The following is a 13,887-nucleotide window of genomic DNA, read 5'->3' as shown; positions in this document are numbered from 1 at the left end:
AGCCTGGCAGGCATGGTTGGCACGAGCTGTTTTTATCAGATTGAAATGTATCGTCCCTCTTCCCACACAGGATTGTGTTTCTGTTTGATGAAGAATACTGCATCCCAACCAAGTGCTTTAAATATCACTGTGTCTGAGGACGCAGAAGAGCAGAGAGATGAAGACCAACTCTTGGAACTACTTAGGAATAATCAAAACATGAAAGCAGGAAATTCATACTTAGCGGGCAGTGACTTTAAGGACAGATATTAGCTTGTTGCTTCCATCTCTCTCCGCTGCAGACCAAAGAGAGAGAACTATGTTGAGTCTTGATTCCCTGATCCACGAAGGAGATGACCACACTTATCTCTGTCCCCTCTGTTGGCTAACATTAGCACTCCATTGATTCTGAGTCTCTGTGTTCCCTGGGGTGCACAAAAGTCGGGGGGACGGGAGGGCCACGGTTGATATAAAATTCTTCCCAAGTACTTGACAGCAGAGGGACCCAGCACACAAGCGCACACACACACACTACAAATTTCATGATACAATACTTAACCCTTATTATGTGTGATGCAGTAAATTCTATTGTTTTTCTTTTAAAACTCTGGGAAGGATCCTCCAAGTGAACTTCACAGTGCACTGATGTGCCACGAGCTCAGGTCTGAGACGCTGCTTTGGAGGAGGCTTCAGAACAGCTCCGGCTCGGGCTCCGGCAGAGACGGGGCGCAGCTGCTCAGGAACCGGGGACCGCGGGCCGCCCGGCGCCCGGCTCACACCACCTGCACCCGTTTTCACTCAGCCACGAGCTAAGAACGGTCTTACGATTTTAAATGGTTCCAAACAACCAAGAGCAGAAGAATATTTCTTGTGTGGCATTCAAACATCAGCGCCGGCCACCCACGTCTCAGCGGACCGCGGGGCGCCCCCCTGCGGCCCCCGCCGGCCGTCACTCGGCGCGTCCGCCGGGCCAGGCCGTCTGCCGGCGCTGCTCCAGGCGCAGGGACCGTCCGATCGACTCGTCAAACTGGTGCTCGGAGCTGGGGTACTCCAGTCTACTTCAGTTTGGAACAGAAAAATCAGTAACCCCACTTAAAGAACGCAAACAGCGCTTGGTCCTGAGAACAGACTCCGCCTCGCGGGCGCCCCAGCGGCCCCTGTCCCGCAGGCGCCCAGGGAAGAGAGCTGCTGTCACCACGGGCGCGCTCATCTTCAGTGCTCTTCTCTCACGGAGGCAACTGAATTCGTGGTGGAAGAGAGGTTTTAAAGCAGGCTCCCTTTGCATTTGGTAACTTGCAACCAGGAGCCTGCGCTTCCCTGACAGGAAGCAGCAGCAGGCTGCTGAGAGCAGATTTCGCGCACATTAGGGAAGCCGCGGGCGTCGCACGGGCTGTCCCCCGGAGGGTCGTTCCCCGAGGGCTGGGGACACCAGGCCGGGAGGTGCAGTTACAGCGCCAGCCGCAGCCACGGCCCCCACGGCCCCCACGGCCCGGCTGGGAGGAAACCTCCCCTCGGTGCTCCAGCCACGCTCTTTGCCCCGTGTAACGTGTAACGGGAGCGCGGTGGAAAAGCCGGAGGAGTTGGAGGAAAAGGCAGGGGAAAGCCATCCGATGCTATCGCTAAATCTGGCAGAGAGGCAAATCTCAGGGCCTCATGGGGGTGGGATGGCTGAGCGGCAGTGAGCGACAAACTCCAGGGTCTTGTGGGAGAATGCCAGTCTGCGCAGTCAGAACTAAGGAGCAGCCATCGCAGCACGCGCGACCCTTTCGTTGCTTCCTCCACTCACCCCCATTGCCCCGCCTGGCACCTCTCCGCCTTTCCGGCTTTAGCCGAGGAAGACGCCATCGGCCACCTCGAGGATTCAGTAGGGCATCTCCTCCCTCCACCCCACATTGCACACAGCAGCTGGCCCTATGGAGGCCGTGTTTCTTCTGTTTGGTACCCAAATGGCAGCCAAGGAGACTTGGTGCTTTTTTCTGGACTGAGCCAGGAGACCCAGGTTCTAACTATTCTCATCAGATGTGCATTCCCCGCCCCCCAGCAGGATTAAGGGAAACAATGCTCAGCCCTGCCCTGCAGATGGCAGGACCACGCTGGGGCAGCCGCAGTTCCCTTGCCGGCAGGCAAACACGGGAGCAGGAGAGCAGACAGGAACGCTCAGGGTTGATGGTCCCGCTGGGAGCTAGCCACAAAGGTGAAGAGCAAACCCAGGCCTGCCAGGACCACGGAGGAGGCAGGAGATGAAAGGAAAGCTGTAACTCACTCTTGTCCTCCTACAGGGAAAACCATACACGTACACACACACACAGGCACACACAGAGAAGGAGCACACCACAGTGCCAAGCTTCAAGCACAACCGTGGTTTACAACAAAAGGGGAAGAAGCCTGCTTTACGGGTCTAATTTCCACAGGCTCTGAACTTTGTCTCCATCTCATTCTCATTTTTCCATCAGTAAATCAGAAACCCCTCTCGGGACTCACCTGAATCATGGAAAATGGAATCACTTGGGCCCTTAAATCATATTCTCACACCATGTGAAAACTGCCAAAGTCTCAGCAGCAAGTTTCTTTGAGTTCCAAGAATGATTAGCGTTGCCTACCAGTATTAAAAAAAAAAAATTACAATTTTGTCATTAATCTGAATGAGGGGTTTTTGCTGAGAAGGGAAAGCATAGAGCAAAAACTCAGCTGAACAACAGTTTGGAACACACCCAGGTCTAACAGGTCGACAGGCTGCAGGCTGAGAGCACTGCAGACATCTGGGAGGACGGAGACAGCCTGCAGGACCTCCCCACTGCTGATAGAGCCCAACCCCGCGCCTGGCTCTGTTCAACAGAACTCTGTTGCTGAGGACAGGGTAAAAAGTTTTACTTAAAAACGAAGGCGGTAAGTAAGTATAATTACTGTACAAATAGTGACTGGTCCCACAACACGTCAGGCAATGTTAAGATTTGCCAATGCTCTGCTTAATCTAAAAGAACATGCAGGAATTGCTACTTTTCAAAAGAATAACATTTTATCTTTTTGGAGAAAGATGGCAGAGGGCTACAGAAGAAATACAATTGGGGTCTTTACATGGCTGCCCAACCCAAACCTGGGTCTCCAATATTTGAACCAAAAAAAGAGCAGCTCTGTCTGTTAGATTCCCCCACACTGCAGCCAGAACTCCAAGTACCAGGTGCCTCCGCCTCCCGGTTCTCCCAGCTGCCAAATGCACCATTCTCCACGGCGGTCCAGTTGAAACCACTTCCTCTGTCTCCTCAAGACCTCTCTCAAGTCCTTTGGCCTCGAGGCTGGGATCGCACCCAACTGAGGACACTGAGACGCTGGTGCTGGGCCTGCAAACATCACACTGCTCTGATTCAGGTGTTTATTACCCTTTACAAAATCACACAGACAGAAACATCAGGAAAACCGTCAACTGAAAACCAACAGACTAGAGCTACTGGGATTTCTGTCGCCAAACTGCCAAACCGGTCAAGGGCTGCTTTCCCAGGTGGGGTCATGCCCTCCTCTTCCCCTTCCTGAAGCTCTGACATGGTCCTTTCTGTCCATCCCACTGCCACCCATATGTGCTCATGTGATTTCTGCTTCCAGGACCGCTGTCCCCAGGGCCCTGACTCAGGGAGCTCCGCAAGCCCCTTTCTTAGTAGAAGCAGACCCTGTCTTCCACGGCTGAACGTTGCCCAGGACCCCAGCTCTGGCCCTGAACCAGACAGCCCTGAAGAAGCCATGAGCAGGAGCTCCTTCCAAATCCTGGCCACTGCTTTTCCGGATCTCTTCCGCAGGGGCTGCTCTGCCTGTCATAGGAAGGCAGTGGGAAAAAATACCACTGCTCGGGCAGCTGGACTGAATCCTCTGACGTGTTCCCTGGAGTGACAGGTAGCGAAACCAGCTACTGATTAGGTAAACCTCCTTGGCAGACTTACAGGGCTTGTGGGAATTTCGCTGACAGTCACAGGTATTTTGTTCTTAGAGTTGGCATGCTCAAGGTAAGAGCCACATGAAGCCTCAGGGAAACTTCAAAACCAGAAACACACAGACCATTTAGCAGGACAGGATGGAACTGACCCCTGCCCAGAGGCAGTCCAGGCACCAGATGGCAAAGATACTCCTTTCAAGACACCTCAGGGATACATTCAACAGGAAATGCACACTTGCCGAGAAGCTAGTAAAGAAGGGCACTCAGAGACTCGCCCTCCCCTGCCTCTTGTTAAGCAGCGCCTTCACGTGAAGGTGGTGGGGTGAAAGGAAGACAATCTCAGGAAGGCTGAGACTCTCCTTCCACATCCCCACTGCATTCAATGTGTGCCTCCATCATGGTGTCTTACCCTGGTGTGGTCAGAGGCCACAGTCACCCTGGAGACTGTGTGCCTCAATGGCAGGACAACATTGCTTTAATCTTTGGAGCCCCAGCATCCAGCACCCACTCGATAAATGATGGACGAACCATTTGTTAGTAGATGAACTTCGTGGATGAACACGGGCTCAGTTTTTAGTAGATCCCCCACTAAGAGTGTCAGGCGGAAAACCAGGAGTTGCAGGGGTTGCTCAGATTTCAATCATCCATACCATCTCTAATTTCCTACTAGTCAATCAATTAATTAGTGCACGTCTACAATGGGGAAGGTACTATGCTGGGCCAGGTTACCATGTAATTGGTTGCTGAATCTCATAATTCAATGTCACCTTCTCCAATTAATACTTGTCCTTCCATATCAATTAAGAAAGCAGCTTGGTAGGTTCATGGATAGGTAAGATGGCCTCATAGAAAAAGTAATGATCTGAGGGTCAGAGAGTTACAGCATTGATTCTGTCTCTAAAAGCCTGAAGCATTTGGACACCTTGTACTGCACCTTTTCCTTCAAATAGGAAACAGGAAAAATACTGAGACTTCTATTATTGAGGTCACAAAAAGAAAAAAAATAGTGCCTCTCTACCTACACAGTATGATAGTGTTCCAACCCTTATCTTCGGATTCCTGTCCTCCCCTGCGCTTGGAAATGGTTTCTTCTCTTTGAGGTTACTGGCCTTGCCAATCAAAACCATAATCTTCCTCCCAGATACTGACCAGCATCTCTTCACCTTTACACTGTGAAATAAAATAAGATGAACAGACAGGCCCTAATACCATCAATTTTCTCATCTTCAAACTGAAAATCAGAAATAAGAGTCTCAGAGGAAAGAGATTAACTTACCATTCGTGGCTAGAAGCCTTTGAACTGAAAATAAAATATAGGAGGACGACAAGTTTCCTGTTCATCGATTCCTCACATCCCTATTCTTGGAAACATGGCAATCTTTGCCCGGCATAAAAAATATCTATCTATCTATCTATCTGTCTCCCTCTTACCATTTGCACAACAGAGAGAAAGAGAGAGGGGTGCAGGCAGAGGGAGGTTCTGGTGTGAAGGAAAGGCCCTGGCCAGGTTGCTGTAGGATGAGTCGGAGTTTCATCTGGGCCCTCACGCCCCACTCCCCACCTCAGCCCCACCCATAGGCCCCAGAGCTGGGTCAGTAGTTGCCCGGTCTATCCTTTCTGTGCCTTCCAAAATTGAATTTCATGGTAGAGGAGACAGAACCACATTACTTTCTGGCTCATCTGCTATAGTCCTTTGTTATTTCTTAAGTCAAGGCCTAAGGCCTTGGTCAATCCTGAGTAAACCCCAGCTATCAAAATTGGCATTACTCTGGTTTATTCCTTCCACCTACATCAACACGGAGGAATCTCCCAAACGTAATGCTGAGTTTTAAAAAAGAAAAAAACAAGGAAGTTCAGAAGAACAAATACAGTATGATACCACTTATTTAAAGTCTTTTTTAAAGGCAAAACAGCACTGTATGGTGTTCTAGATACTTCTACGGAGGATACAGATGTGATAAAAGTAAAGGAAATTCATGGGGATGATAAACAGCAACTTGGGGCTCTGGAAAGAGTGGGGAGAGGAAGATGTGGGGCGAGAGGTTTGGACTCTACTAACAATGCTTTGTTTTTGAGTCTGGGTGGTAGGTTCGTAGACATGTGACGTCAGAAATATTTCATAGTTAATAATAATGAAAGAAATCAGAGCACACAGCCTGTTCCGCGTGCTGTCCCGTGGCGTGCCAGCCCTCAGGATTTGGACTGCTGGCTCCTGGAACCGTTCAAGAGGAAACGGCGAGCAAGTAAACAGCTGACAGGCCTGGAGCACACAACGGCACATGAAATCCAGCCTGGAGGCCTGCAAGGTTAGAGGGCCATCCCCTGGGAGCCTGCAGGCTTCTCAGGAAGGGGAAGCCTCAGAGAGTGACCCTGGCGGCCCCACACTTCCTCCTCAGCTTCTGAAAACACAGACCCCACACTTCGCCGCTCCTTTACCGCTCCGCACTACCCCCATCAGCTTCTCCACTTCACGGGGCAACACTGCAGCTTGAGACACAGGAGTGTTTATTTTAGACCCAGACTCGCCGGCCAAGACCCCATCCACATAGAACACTTCTTCCCAAGTCAGGAGCTTTATTGTAATGGAGTCACTCCCTCCTCCTCAACTCAGCAGTGAGGACCAGGTGGCTTGGGCCTCTGGGTTTTGAAATTGGGCTTGTGATATCAACAACCATCCATAATAAGGTATACGGTTACACTCAAGCCCTTCAAAGCATTTTTAGATGCATTACCTCATAAGGCCTCACCAAATCCTATAAATAAGGATATCAAGTATTATCCCCATTTCTAAGATGGGAAATGGCACCTTTAAAGGTCGGTTCATGGACACAGAGGTGCCAAGTGGTGCCTCCAAGAGAGGCACAGGCCTCGAGATTCCGACCACTGCGGCAAGCCCCAGAGGCTGCAGCCGCCTGGAACACACAGACGATCTTTCAGCAGACAACCCAGCAGTGCAGCCTAGAAAGAAAACCAAAACAGAACAAGAAACAAGGCAGGCGGTGTACGAAACACATTTTGTGCAGTGCCCACATCACATTTCCAGAGTCTCAAAAATCCAGCAGCATTTACATGCCATGGGGATATTTATCATTGTTTTTGCCCAACAAATCCTCCCTTACCTTCAGCAAAGGTCAAATGCACTGTAAAAGCCCCAGTGCAAACAGCCAGCTGGGAGGACATGCCAGGGCCGTGGCAAAGTCCTTGCTAATAATTATCTAGACAGTGGCCCTATGTAAACGCAGGCGGCTCAGTAATAGCACACGGATTATTCCCCTTATCAATTAGCAGGAGGAAATGACTTCAAGTACAGAGTAGGTACATTTTTCCTAGCTTCCTACATGTTGCGTTAGCCACAGCTCTCAATTATTTCAAAAACTGAACTCCATATACTGTGTTGTTTACCTCTTTCTAAATATCAAAAAGATATCTAAAAGTATGTCATAAATAAAAATTTAAAACTGACCTTTCTGGTTACCAAATTAAAATCTCGTTAAGTTTAGGGACTGTGTTCTTATTCAACATCCCATGCCCAGCTCTTGACCCAGAGAAAACACTGAATAATGGAAAACAGAAGGGCAGCCATGCATAATAAGTGCATCCCATTCACGTATCCAGCAAGGATTACACAGTAGTGCTGTGCCAGGGGAGATGGCAGAGGAGTAAACCGCACTGCTGGCCTCAGGGCCGACGGTCTGATGCAGGAGACACATGACTACAAGACAAGGCACACTCGTGTGACACCTGTTGCTGCGGGAAGGCAGACGAGGGAGTGACCCTGAGAGGACTTCCCAGAGGAAGCAGCATTTGAAATTGACCTTTAGGGGAAAGTCAGTCACATTGTCTTGCCTTGTGGGTGATGGAAGAGAAAGAGAGGGCTGAGCAGAGAGTCTCTGGCAGAGGCAACCAACTCCTGGAAAGAGGGCCTGTGCAGAAGAGGCTGAGAGAACAGGTTTGGGCATCTGTATTAAAATGCCCCCAGGGAAGTTTCTATGTCATCAACCAATACCACACTAGAAGGAGCTGCTGGTGAAGAGGAAGCTAGCAGGGACTTGCCTTTGGGAGGCTGGTAGGGGCACTGGGAGCCACTGCCAATTCAGAGGGAAGCCCTGGCTCCCCTTGGACACAGTGTCCTGGGCGGCTTCTGCTTCCTGTCCCCCCACATCATCTGAACCAGGTCTCCATCACCTGTCCTGTTTCTGCATCAAGTCCTCAGCCCTGTGCAGCGCAGTCAGTTTGGATGACAGGAGGACAGGGAGTCCAAATTATGTAACTGCAAAAAAGGAAACTCTTTATTAATTTAGTGCCACACAGAGACAGATCAGAGACAATACAGGCCACATCCAGAATCACAGGTCATTTCAACTGAGGAAAGAATGGGCATTGAGAAGGGGAAGTGAGGAACACACACCTGAAACCCATCCCACTCTGGGACGAGGCTAGAATGAGCATCTCCCTGAGGATTGGCCACCATCAGGCAGAAAAGAGATGCTGCTAAACTAGCTGGTCCAGCACCTTTATCTTTCATCCTTGCGTGGTTCTTCTCAGCCCACACACAAAAATATCCATCTGCATAAGTATCTTGAGTGCAAGTTTAAAACAAAATGGAAACCAAAGAAGATACATAAACAACCAATAAGCATGTGGACAGGTGTTCAACATCACTAAGCATTAGGGAAATGCAAATCCCAACCACCATGAGATCCCACTTCAGACCCATTAGGATGGCAAGAACATGGAGAAATAGGGACCTCTGTGCACTGCTGGTGGGAATCTCAAATGGGGCAGCCACTATAGAAAACAGTATGGCAGCTCCTCAAAAAGTTAAACACAGAATTACCATACGGTCCAGCAATCCCACCTCTAAGGATATTCCCAAAATAATTGGAAGCAGAGACTCAAAAAGATATTTGTACACCCATGTTCATAGCAGCATTATTCACAATAGCTGAAAAGTGAAAGCAAGCCAAATCGACAGATAAATGGATAAACAAAATGTGGTACATCCACACAATGGAATATTATTCACTCTTAAAAAGGAAGGAAATTTTGCCACATGCTACAGTATGGATGAATCTTGAGGACAGTACGCTAAGTGAAGGCAGTTACGAAAGGACAAATGCTCTATGATTCCACTTATCTGAGGCCCCTAGAGGAGTCAGATTCATAGAGACAGAAAGGAGAATGGGGGTTGCCAGGGGCTGGGGGAGGGGAAATGGAGAGTCAGTGTTGAATGGGGACAGAGTTTCAGTTTTGCAGAAAGAGAAAGTTCAGGAGATAGATGGTAGCACAACAAAGTGAGTGTACTTAATGCCACTGAATTGTACACTTAAAAATGGTTAAAATGGTAAATTTTATGTTATGCATTTTACCACAATAAAAAATCCCCCTTCTTGGGGCTGGCCCCGTGGCCGAGTGGTTTAGTCCGCAGGCTCCGCTGCCGGCGGCCCAGTGTTTCATTGGTTCGAATCCTGGGTGCGGACATGGCACTGCTCATCAAGCCACGCTGAGGTGGCGTCCCACATGCCACAACTGGAAGGACCCACAACGAAGAATATACAACTGTGTACCGGGGGGCTTTGGGGAGAAAAGGGAAAAAATAAAATCTTTAAAAAAAAAAAAAAATCCCCCTTCAAACAAAGAAAACCAAAATGTAAAGTAGGCACATTTGGGAGCTCTGACCCTGGTCTATGCCCACCCCACCCGCCCACACACGGATCCTCACGCCCTCCCCGCTTCCTTTGGAGGATGGGAGAAACTCAAGCACCCAGCAGTGGAAGTGACTCATAGCACTGTCGTGTGACCTTCCTCAGGGGTCACGTCTCCCATGCGGCTTAAAACAGAGAGTTACGTTCTAACGGTCAGATTTCCGGCACTGGCTCAATTGACAGGGAGGTCACAGGGCCTTTTCACCTCCTAAAATCACCCCCGACAATCTTACGCCACGTATCTCCATGTTTCCACTTATTCCTACATTAATTGCTCATCTAAGTGCCAGCACTGCCCCAGTTACTTAGGAAACAAAGAGGACCACGAGCTGAGCCCTCCATGATGGAGACAGGACAGAGGTACAGACAACCCCCATGTCCTGCCTGGGCCAAGTGCCAAGCTGAAAGAGGCTTCCCTGGGATGGGGGGGAGGGGGCGCCAGGAGCTGGAGGAAACACAGAGCGCCTGTAAGAGCGAGAGCAGCACACATGCAGCAGTAGAGGAGCGCAAGGCTGGAGGGACCGGACATCCAGGCCACAGGCGGCATCCCATTTTTACATTTCCATAGTTCATGTATTTTCTATTTCTATTCATTTTATGCTTGCCCTCAAGTTAAACTGCTCAAAGGACTTAATCTCTGAAGACTTTAAAGACCAGCTGTGATTTAGATCAGGGCTTCCCTCCCAAAGACGTCTCAAGGCTGCATCTCACACAACATTCCCTCTATATCCCTTTCTATCAAAAAACCCCAAATGGTGCTTCCGGAAGCATCCGTACCATTGGCTACTTTATCCCACATCCTGTTCTTCTCCCCCGTAACTTCAAGTGCCTCAAGTCACCTCAAACAACATCATAACGACCAGGTAAGGAGCAGCACGTCACGGTGATGGAGGTGTCTGAAGTTCAGCAGTAAGAGGGTCTCACAGGCCAAGGTCCTGAGAGGGGGTGGTGACCCTGCCTGTGATCAGTTGCATTTCCAAAAATCTGGGGCCTGGGTCTCCACCCCCAGTTTCATGGTGAGCAAATGGCTGGAGTGAGGCCCTGGAGAGAGCTCTCCACATCAGCAACACCCACTCTTCTTCAAAGGTGCTGGGAACACCCCTTCTGCAGAGCACAGTCTCGACAACAGCAAGCCCTACTGATCCAAGAGAAACCCTCCACAGGTTGGTTTGTGTTGATTCACATTATTGGGGCCATAAGAAACACAAGGCCGTCTCCACAGATAACAAAGGTACGAGCGTAGGAAACGTCAGTGACGTTTGACGTGCGAGCCAATTCCCGTGCTGGCAGCTGAGAGCATAAAGACAGTCCCTACCCTGGGGGAACAACAGTCGGATACAGAGCATACCCCAGATCCAAAGATCGCACCGCCACAGGCTGACTGTCATGTACAGACCACAGAAACATGGAGGAAGCATTCAGGACACCTTCCTCACAGATTCATACACATATCAGCAAATTAAAGGCTCCGTGAACCTCTAGCACAAAAAAAAGGTATCACCTTAAAGTATACTTAGAAAGGAAATTAGGAAACATTTTAATCAGGAATTAAACACCTACTGAGGAAAGCCTTTCCTGACCCAAATAGTTGTTAAATGAGCAAGACCATGTTCCTCCTGGGATATCTCCATGGAGCCAGGCTCCCTAGGGTCAGGATTGGTGACCCCAGCAAAGCCCCCAGACCCATCTTTCTAGGAGAGCAGTACAAGACCAGAACTCTGGGGCCCGGTGGCCAGCCCCCATCCGTCCTCTCTGGTCCTGATCTCTCCTCTCTCGTGCCCAGACTGAGCAGTGGAGAACAGCAGCCCAGCTGCCCGTCCCAGAGACACGCAGACCCCAGGAACCAGGAGAGGAGTCACTGATTAAGTGTGATGTTAGAGGACCACCGAATAAACACTTCTGAGGGTGGCGGAATGGGGTGGTGGGAAAGGGGAAGCTCTGCGCCAGCTTCTGCCACAGGCCGGCCTCTCCGTCTCCACTGGTGTGTGTGAGCAAAATATTAAACAGGCTCAGCCAATTAACAGCCTTCCAAGACAGACTGCTCAGAGTCTGGGGAAGTGAGTTTTGATCTACATTCTCACTTGACTAGCTCAGCCCTTGGCTGGAACAGTGTCCTGTTCTGCTGTTAGTATTCTGCTCACACCGCTTCCCACCAAGCTGGCCGCACTCAGCCGCATCTCTGCCCGCCGTGGGTTCCAGCAGTCCATGGGGGCCTATGGCAGGTGACATGCCTGCCCTGGGACAATCTATCCAGGGCCCTTCACTGCTCCCCCAGGGCCTGTCCCGCGGCCCACTGCCCATAGCTTCTGATGAGCGTCAGAAATGGGCTCTCTGCTCAGCTGAAGATTTGCGGTCCAACAGGCTTAGGCAGTGGCATGTTTTTCTGTGATGAGGTTCCTGTTGTTTGAAAACAAAACAAGGAATATAGCAGTCACCTCTCCCCTCTGCTAGTCAGTTCTTTCCTCCTGCAGCCCTGGCTCACCTGTCCTCACCTAGCACAGAAGCAAGGGAGAAGCCCGGGCAGCTCAGCCCGGGGAACACAGGGCCGATGGCCAGCAGGGCCCGTAGGGCTCCGTCCCAGGGGCCAGGACACCAGCCAAAACAGGACATAAGATGGGGCCCAACTGGGAAGCTGCAGCTTCAGCAGCTTCCTCCTCAGGGAGCCATGATGCCCCAAGGCACAGGCTGAGGAGAGTCAGGGAGGCAGGAGAGGTGGGAGGAGGGGACGGAGGAGAGAGGGAGAAGGACCAGGTAGGAATAGGCTCATGGGCTCAGCCCCGCAGTGGTCACGTTGATGAGACAAGCCCAGCAGCCACGCCCAGACTAGGAATGGCACCCGCAGCACTGAGGGGCCTGCTTGCTGTTCTCCCAGGACAAGGACACTCCAAAAAGAAAACCATAGCACTGAACCCGGCCCTTCCTCGCTCCACACTACTACACCTCCAGAAGAAGGAAGGGGCTTCTGCAGGGGCCATGGTGGAGCACTGATCCTGGCCTCTGTGCGGGCTCTACTTTCACAATTACTCCGCTGCCCCCGCCCCTCCTGTCCCGGCACGCTTGGGGGGCATTAGCTCTACATCTCTGAGAGGACAAACCGACGTGGGCGGAGCCAGGGACCAGCTGACCCTGCAGGACATCAGCCACCTACCAGGCAGAGCTAAAGGACATCTTTAGACTTTAGATCGTGAGATTCAAGTCTGGTCTGGCTGGTGGCCCAAACAGGTGCTGGCTTTATCTGGGCTGGCCTGCAGGCCCGGGCACCAGAGGACCCAGCACAGCCCAACGTCCACGCATCTTACCAAATCGTGCCTCTGACCCCCAGCTCTCCTGGGGCACTTTCATGAGCCCCTTTGGGATGATACAAAGAAGAAAGCTCATTATCCAGTCCACCACAAATATCACAAATATGCAACATTATTTTGCTTAGAAATGAACACCAACTGTCCTGATGGTACATTGAACACTGGCATAGGGTTTTCTCGCTTAGCAAAACCCTTCCTTCCATACATACTAATGCATTTGATGCCTGCGGCGACCGGATAGACAGAATAGGTACAATCCCATCTTATATTTTAAGAAACTGAGGATCAGCTCTCTGAGGTACATTGCCTCAGATTACATGTTAATAAAGTGTTCACTTTAGGACTAGAATCCAGGTTTTCATACTCCTAGGGAAAGGATCTTTTGTATTCATTCCATTCTTAAAAAAAAAATAACCTGAGGCTGGCCCAGTGGCGTAGTGGTTAAGTTTGCATGCTCTGCTTCTGTGGCCCGGGGTTCGCGGGTGCAGATCCTTGGCATGGACATACACACCACTCATCAAGCCATGCTGTGGTGGCATCCCACATACAAAATGGATGAAGATGGGCACAGATTTTGGCTCAGCGACAATCTTCTTGAAGCATAAAGAGGAAGACTGGCAACAGATGTTAGCTCAGGGCCAATCTTCCTCAACAAAACAAACAAACAAACAAAAACAATAGTCAGGACCAGTGCCGGTAAGGCACCGTGGGATGAGGTCACATCTGGGCTGAGTGCCCTGCTCACACCATGGGATGAGGTCACACCCGTCCCAAGTGCCCTGGTCACACCACAGACTGAGGTCACACCTGGGCTAAGTGCCCTGCTCACACGTTAGGATGATGTCACACCTGTCCCAGGTGCCCTGGTCACAACGTGAGATGAGGTCACATCTGTCCCAAGTGCCCTGGTCACACCATGGGATGAGGTCACACCTGTCCCAGGTGCCCTGGTCACGCCATGAGATGAGGTCACACCTGT

The 13,887-nt window shown here is 50.6% G+C and overlaps 1 protein-coding gene across 14 annotated transcripts in view; it reads right to left on the bottom strand.

Annotated features, from left to right (window-relative positions):
• Positions 1–13,887, bottom strand: part of SLC22A23 (solute carrier family 22 member 23) — a 157,090-nt gene that overhangs the window by 63,425 nt on the left and 79,778 nt on the right. The window lies entirely within an intron of this gene.

Source organism: Equus quagga, chromosome 15 (genome assembly GCF_021613505.1).
Source record: "Equus quagga isolate Etosha38 chromosome 15, UCLA_HA_Equagga_1.0, whole genome shotgun sequence".
Classification (NCBI taxonomy): domain Eukaryota; kingdom Metazoa; phylum Chordata; class Mammalia; order Perissodactyla; family Equidae; genus Equus; species Equus quagga.
The sequence above is the reverse complement of the archived record's forward strand: the minus strand, read 5'-3'. Positions and strand labels throughout refer to the sequence as shown.